The sequence below is a fragment of the Canis lupus genome, chromosome X (genome assembly GCF_011100685.1).
Source record: "Canis lupus familiaris isolate Mischka breed German Shepherd chromosome X, alternate assembly UU_Cfam_GSD_1.0, whole genome shotgun sequence".
NCBI classification, from domain to species: domain Eukaryota; kingdom Metazoa; phylum Chordata; class Mammalia; order Carnivora; family Canidae; genus Canis; species Canis lupus.
In genome coordinates, this window is record NC_049260.1 from 39,533,332 (window position 1) to 39,540,952 (window position 7,621).

Sequence of the window (7,621 nt, forward strand, 5' to 3'; positions counted from 1 at the left end):
TCCAAATCAAAACCACAATGAGATACAATTTCACACTCATTAGGATAGGTATAACATTTTCATATGAAAAGTAACAAATGTTAGTGAGGATGTGGAAAAATTGGGCCTTGCATACACTGCTGGTGGTAGTGTAAAATGGTACAGCTACTTCGGAAAACAGTCTGGAAGTTCCTCAAAAAGTTAATTACTATTTTACGCAGCAATTCCATTCTTAGGTATATACTCACAAGAAATAAAAATACATTTCCACATGAAAACATATATGAATGTTCATAGTAGCATTGTTCATAAGAGTCAAAAAGTAGAAACAACCCACATAGATGACTAATAGACAAACACAATGTAGTATACCCATATAATGGAATATTATTAGGCCATAAAAACGTACTGATACATGCTACACTGTGGATGAACCTTAAAAACATGCTAAATAAAAGAAGGCAGTCACAAAAGACCACATATGCTTCATTTATATGAAACTTTCTAAACAGACAAATTTAATGAAACAGAAAGTAGATTAGTGATTGCCTAGGGCTGGAAGCTACGGAGGTAGAGGTGAGAGCTAAAGAGTACAGAGTTTCTTTATGAGATCATAAAAACGTTCTAAAGTTGATGGTAGTGATGGTTGCGTATCTCTGTGACTATATTAAAAAACATTGACTTGTACATTTAAAATGTGTGAATGGTATGGTATGTGAATTATATCTCCATAAAGCTGTTACGCAACCCCCCCAACAACACAAAAACAAACAAACAAAAACCAAAGTGAAACAGTAGAGTAAATTTTAGATCTGTGAATTCATATATTAAAAAAATAAGTCTGAAGATTTTTTAATTTTTTTAATTTTTTTGAAGTCTGAAGATTTATCTCAGTAAAATAAATAAAAATAAATTTTAAAAAAACAGAAAAATAAGAAAAATAATGAAATAGAAAAAATGTAGAAATCAACAAAACCAAAAGATGGTCCTTTGAAAAGCAAAATTTACAGACCTCTGATGACACTGTACAGAAATTAAAGAAGAAAAGAATAATCAATACCAGAAATAAACAAAGAATATTTTCTACAATATATGAGATAACTATTGGTAGAACTGAATGAATAAGTACAAAAAAAGCACAATTATAGCTAGAAACATTAAAAGCCCTTTCTTAACAACTGATAAAACAGCTGGATGAAACCAAGCAACAATATAGAACTCAACGCTACCATCAACCAACAGGATCTAATTCACATTTATAGAATACTTCATCCCTCAACAGTAGAACACACATTTCTTTTCAAGTGCCTATAAAATACTTAATATAAACCATATTGTGAGTTACCAAACAAACCTTGAATTTTTAAAATTGAAATTGTACAATATGTTCTTTGACCATAATGGAATCACACCAATAACAGAAAGAAAATCTCTAAATACTTGGAAATTAAACAAAACACTTTCTAATAATCCATGGGTTAAAGAGGAAATCTCAAAGGAAATTTAAAAATGTGTAGAAATGGGGCACCTGGGTGGCTCAGTGGTTGAGCGTCGGCGTTTGGCTCAGGTCATGGTCCCAGGGTCCTGGGATGGAGTCCCACTTTGGGGTCCCTGCAGGGAGCCTACTTCTCCCTCTGTCTATGTCTCTGCCTCTCTCTCTCTCTCTCTCTCTCTCTCTCTCTCTCTGTGTCTCTCATGAATAAATAAATAAAATCTTTTAAAAATGATAAATTAAAAATAAAAGTGTGTAGAATTAAATGAAAATACAACATATCAAGATATGTATGAGGCAACTAAAGCAGTGTTGAGAAATTTATAGCACTAAGTGCTTACATTAGAAAGGAGGTGAGGTCTCAAATCGATAATGAAAGTTTCTACTTCAAGAAACTAGAAAAAAGAAGAAAAAAATAAACCAAAACAAGAAGGGAGGAAGGAGATAATAAATAATAACAGATAGCAGAACCCAATGAAATTGAGAACAAAACAAAAGAGAAAAGAATCAATGAAACAAAAGGCTGTTTATTTGAAAGATCAATAAAGTTGGCAAATCTCTAGTAAGAGTTACAAATATAAAGAGAGAACACCCAATCACCAAAAACATGAATAAAACTGGGTATCACCTGCAGCCATTAATAAGGATAATAAGGTAATACAGGCACACCTCAGATACTGCGGGTTCCAAACCCCCACATTAAAGTAAATACAAAAATAAAGCAAGTCAAATAAATTTTTGGTTTCCTAGTGCCTATAGCCTATGTTGACACTATACCGTGGTCTACTAAGTGGGTAATAGCATTACATCTTAAAAAAAAGTACATATCTTAATTTAGAAATACTTTAGTGCTTAAAAAATGCCAACCATCATCTGAGCTTTCAATGAGTCATAATCTTTGTGCTTGGTGGAGGGTCTTGCCTCAGTGTGGATGGTTGCTGACTCATCAGGGTGATGGTTGCTGAAGGTTGAGGTGGCCGTGGCAGTTTCTTAAAATAAGACAATAATAAAGTTTGCCACATCAATTGACTCTTCCTCTCACAGACAATTTCTCGGTAGTGTGCAATGGTGTTTGGTAGTATTTTACCCAAAGTAGAACTTCTTTCAAAATTGGAGTTGATCCTCTCAAACCCTGATGCTGCTTTATCAACTAAGTTTACATGATTTTCTAAGTCCTTTGTTGTCATTTTAACATTCTTCATAGCATCTTCACTAGAAGTAGTTTCCATCTTAAGAAACCACTTTCTTTGCTCATCCATAAGAAGCAACTCCTCATCTGTTAAAAGTTTTATCATGACATGGCAGCAATTCAGTCCCATCTTCAGGCTTCATTTCTAATTCTAGTTCTCTTGCTGTTTCCACCACAGCTGCAGTGTCTTCCTTGGCTGAAGTCTTGAGCACCTCCAGCTCATCCACGAGGATTGGAATCAACTTCTTTCAAACTCCTGTTCATGTTGATATTTTCACCACTTCCCATAAATCAAAAATGTTCTTTTTTTAATAATAAATTTATTTTTAATTGGTGTTCAATTTACCAACATACAGAATAACACCCAGTGCTCATCCCATCAAGTGCCCCCCTCAGTGCCCGTCACCCATTCACCCCCACCGCCCGCCCTCCTCCCCTTCCATCATCCCTAGTTCGTTTCCCAGAGTTAGGAGTCTTTATGTTCTGTCTCCCTTTCTGATATTTCCCACACATTTCTTCTCCCTTCCCTTCTATTCCCTTTCACTATTATTTATATTCCCCAAATGAATGAGAACATACAATGTTTGTCCTTCTCTGATTGACTTACTTCACTCAGCATAATACCCTCCAGTTCCATCCACGTTGAAGCAAATGGTGGGTATTTGTCGTTTCTAATGGCTGAGGAACATTCCATTGTATACATAAACCACATCTTCTTTATCCATTCATCTTTCGATGGACACGGAGGCTCCTTCCACAGTTTGGCCATTGTGGACATTGCTGCTATAAACATTGGGGTGCAGGTGACCCCGCGTTTCATTGCATCTGACTCTTTGGGGTAAATCCCCAACAGTGCAATTGCTGGGTCGTAGGGCAGATCTATTTTTAACTCTTTGAGGAACCTCCACACAGTTTTCCAGAGTGGCTGCACCAGTTCACATTCCCACCAACAGTGTAAGAGGCTTCCCTTTTCTCCGTATCCTCTCCAACATTTGTGGTTTCCTGCCTTGTTAATTTTCCCCATTCTCACTGGTGTGAGGTGGTATCTCGTTGTGGTTTTGATTTGTATTTCCCTGATGGCAAGTGATGCGGAGCATTTTCTCATGTGCGTGTTGGCCATGTCTATGTCTTCCTCTGTGAGATTTCTCTTCATGTCTTTTGCCCATTTCATGATTGGATTGTTTGTTTCTTTGCTGTTGAGTTTAAGAAGTTCTTTATAGATCTTGGAAACTAGCCCTTTATCTGATATGTCATTTGCAAATATCTTCTCCCATTCTGTAGGTTGTCTTTTAGTTTTGTTGACTGTATCCTTTGCTGTGCAAAAGCTTCTTATCTTGATGAAGTCCCAATAGTTCATTTTTGCTTTTGTTTCTTTTGCCTTTGTGGATGTATCTTGCAAGAAGTTACTGTGGCTGAGTTCAAAAAGGGTGTTGCCTGTGTTCTCCTCTAGGATTTTGATGGAATCTTGTCTCACATTTAGATCTTTCATCCAACAAATGTTCTTTAATGACATCTAGAATGGTGAGTCCTTTCCAGAAGCTTTTCAATTTACTTTGCCCAGAAGAATCACTATCCATAGCAGCTATAACCTTATGCAATGTATTTCTTAAATAATAAGATTTGAAATTTAAATTACTCCTGATCCATGGGCTGCTGAATGGATTTTGTGTTCGCATTCATGAAAGCAACATTAATCTTGTTATCTATCTTCATCTGAGCTCTTGGGTAACCAGGTGCATTGTCAATGAACAGTAATATTTTTAAAGGGATCTTTTTTTCTGAGCAGGTCCCAAAAGTGAGCTTAAAATATTCAGTAAACCTCGCTGTAAACAGATGTGCTGTCATCCAGGCTTTGTTGTTCCATTTATAGAGCATCGGCAGAGTAGATTTAGCATAATTCTTAAGGGCCCTAAGATTTTTGGAATGGTAAATGAGCTTCAACTTAAAGTTATCTACTGCACTAGACCCTAACAAGAGAGTCAGCCTATCCTTTGAAGTTTTGAAGCCGGCACTGACTCCTCTTCTGTACCTATGAAAGTCCTAGATGACATATTCTTCCAATGCAAGGCTGTTTCATTTACATTGAAAACCTGTTATTTAGTGTAGTCACTTTCATTAATTATCTTAGCTAGATCTTCTGTACACCTTCCTGCAGCTTCTACATCAGCACTTGTGGCTTCTTCTTGCAGTTTTATGTTTATGGGGATGGCTTCTTTCCTTAAATCTCATGAAGTAACCTTTGCTAGCTTCAAACTTTTCTTCTGCAGCTTCCTCACCTATTTTAGGAGGTGAAGAGAGTTAGGACCTTGCTCTGAATTAGGTTTGGGTTTGACAGACTGGCTAATTTGATCTTCTATCCAGATCACTAAAACTTTCTCCGTATCAGCAAGAAGACTGTTTCACTTTCTTATCATTTGTGTGTTCAATGGAAAGAGCACTTTTAATTTCCTTCAAGAACATTTCTTTTGCATTCACAACTTGGCTATTTGGCACAAGAGACCAGCAGTTGGCCTACCTCAGGTTTCAACATGTCTTACTCATTTAACTGAATCATTTCTAGCTTTTCATTTGAAGTGGGACATGCAACTCTTCCTTTCACTTGAACACTTAGAGGCCATTGTAGGGTTATTAACTGGCCTGATTTCAATATTATTGTGTTTCAAAGAATAGGGATGTCTGAAGGGAGAGAGAGAGAGAAAGAGAGAGGGAGAGAGAGAGAGAATGGCTGTTCAGTGGAGTAGTCAGAACACACATATTTATTTATTAAATTTGCCATTTTATATGTGTGTGGTTCATGGCATCCCAAAACAATTACTACAGTAATGTCATAGATCATTGATCACAGATCACAGATCACCATAACAAATATAATCATAATGAAAAAGTTTGAAATATTATAACAATTATCAAAATGTGACACAGAAAGACAAAGTAAGCAAATGCTGCCAATAGACTTGCTCCACACAGGACTGCCACAAGACTTCAATTTGTAAAAATGCAATATCTGTGAAGCACAGTAATATGAAGCATAATAAAACAAAGTATGCCTGTATTACAAACAACTTTATGCACATAAATTCAACAACTTGTATGAAATGGACCAATTTCTCAAAAGCCACAAATTATTTAAACTCAACCAACATAAAATAGATCATTTGAACAGTCCTGTAATAATTAAATAAATTAAATTTGTATTTTTAAAACTCCCCCCAAAAGGAAGTATCTTGGCTTAAATGTTTTCACTGAAGAATTCTACCAAACATTTAAAGAATTAACATCAGAGGGAAGGGGGGGTGGGGAATGGGCGAAACAGGTGATGGGGATTAAGTAAGTGTGAATCGCTATATTGTACACCTGAAAGAAATATTACACTGTATTTTTAACTAACTGGAATTTGAATAAAAACTTTAAAGAAAAGAATTAACAGCAATTATACATAATCTTTTCCAGAAAATAGAAGAGAATATTTCATCATGCATTTCATGGGGTGGCCAGTATTACCCTGGTACTAAAACCAGACAAATACATTACAAAAAGTAAACTACAGGGGCTCCTGGGTGGCTCAGTGAGTTGAGCATCCAACTCTTGATTTTGGCTCAGGTCATGACCTCAGTGTCATTAGATCAAGCCCCACATCCAGCTCCAGGCTCACTGAGAAGTCTGCTTCTCTCCCTCTCCCTCTGCCCCTACCCCAATGCACCACTGTCTCACTTTCTCTCTCTAAAATAAATAAATAAATCTTTAAAAACGTTACAGACCAGTATCTCTTATGAACTGAGACACAAAAATCCTCCAGGAAATACTTTCAAATTGAAACGAGCATGTCTAAAAAGACTGTACATAATAACTCTATTAGTTTTCTATTGCTGCTGCAACAAATAACCACAAACTTAATGGCTTAAAACAGTATTATTTTATAGTTCTTTAGGTTAAAATTCCAACATGAGTCTCACTGGACTAAAATCAAGGTGTTGATGTTGATGTTGATGTTACTTTCTGGAAGCATTAGGGTAGAATCTGTTTCATTGTCTTTTTCAGCTTCCAGAGGCTACCCATATTCTTTGGATGATGGTCCCTTCCCCCATCTTCAGAGTCAGCAATACTGCATCTCTCTAACTGTTCTTGGTAATCACTCTTCTTTTGACCACAGCTGGGAAAAGTTCTCTGCTTTTAAGGATTCAGGAGATTAAATTGGGCCCACATTAATTATCAAAGATAATCTTCTCATCTCAAGGTCCTTAGCTTTAATCACATCTACAAAATCCCTTTTGCCATGTAAGTAACCAGAGTTAGAGTTCCTAGGGACCAGGATGTGAACATCTTTAAGGTCCATTATTTTGCCTATTTCAGCTCTCAAGTAGGGTTTATTCCAAATATGGCAATCAATGTAATCCACTATACCAACAGGCTAAAGAAAAAAAATCACATAATTGTATCAATTGATACAGAAAGAATATTGGACATTTATTATCCATTCATGATTTTTTAATCCATTTATGATTTTTTAAAAAAACTTAATGTCTTAATATGTTATGGCTGCTACAACAAAATGCCACAGACTGGGTGGCTTAACAGGAATTTATTTCTCACATTTCTGGAAGGGGAAGCCCAAGATCAAGTCACCAGCATGGGTGGAGGAGAGCCTTTATCCTGGCTTATAGCTGGTACCTCCTCATTATGTCCTCACATGGTGAAAGGGTCAAGGAATCTCTGTGGAGTTTCTTTTATAAGGTTCTATTACCATTCATGAGGGTTCTACCTCATTGACTTAAGCACCTCTCAAAGGTCTACATCTTAATATCATCATCTTTGGGGATTAGGATTTCAGTATATGAATTTTGAGAGACACAAACATTCAGACCATAGCACTTAGCAAACTAAGAATAGGGAGGAACATCCTCAAGTTGATTTTTACAAAAAGCACCTAGAAAACACCTACAAGTCACTTCAAGTCACTATTC

The 7,621-nt window shown here is 36.3% G+C and overlaps 1 long non-coding RNA gene across 1 annotated transcript in view; it reads right to left on the reverse strand.

The window, feature by feature from the left end:
* The window catches only part of LOC111094828, a 30,819-nt gene extending 23,462 nt beyond the window's left edge, over positions 1-7,357 (reverse strand). Inside the window, exon 1 of the long non-coding RNA XR_005386260.1 lies at positions 7,251-7,357. This is a non-coding gene — a long non-coding RNA (uncharacterized LOC111094828). The remainder of the gene's footprint in view (positions 1-7,250) is intronic.
* Positions 7,358-7,621: the final 264 nt, after the last annotated feature.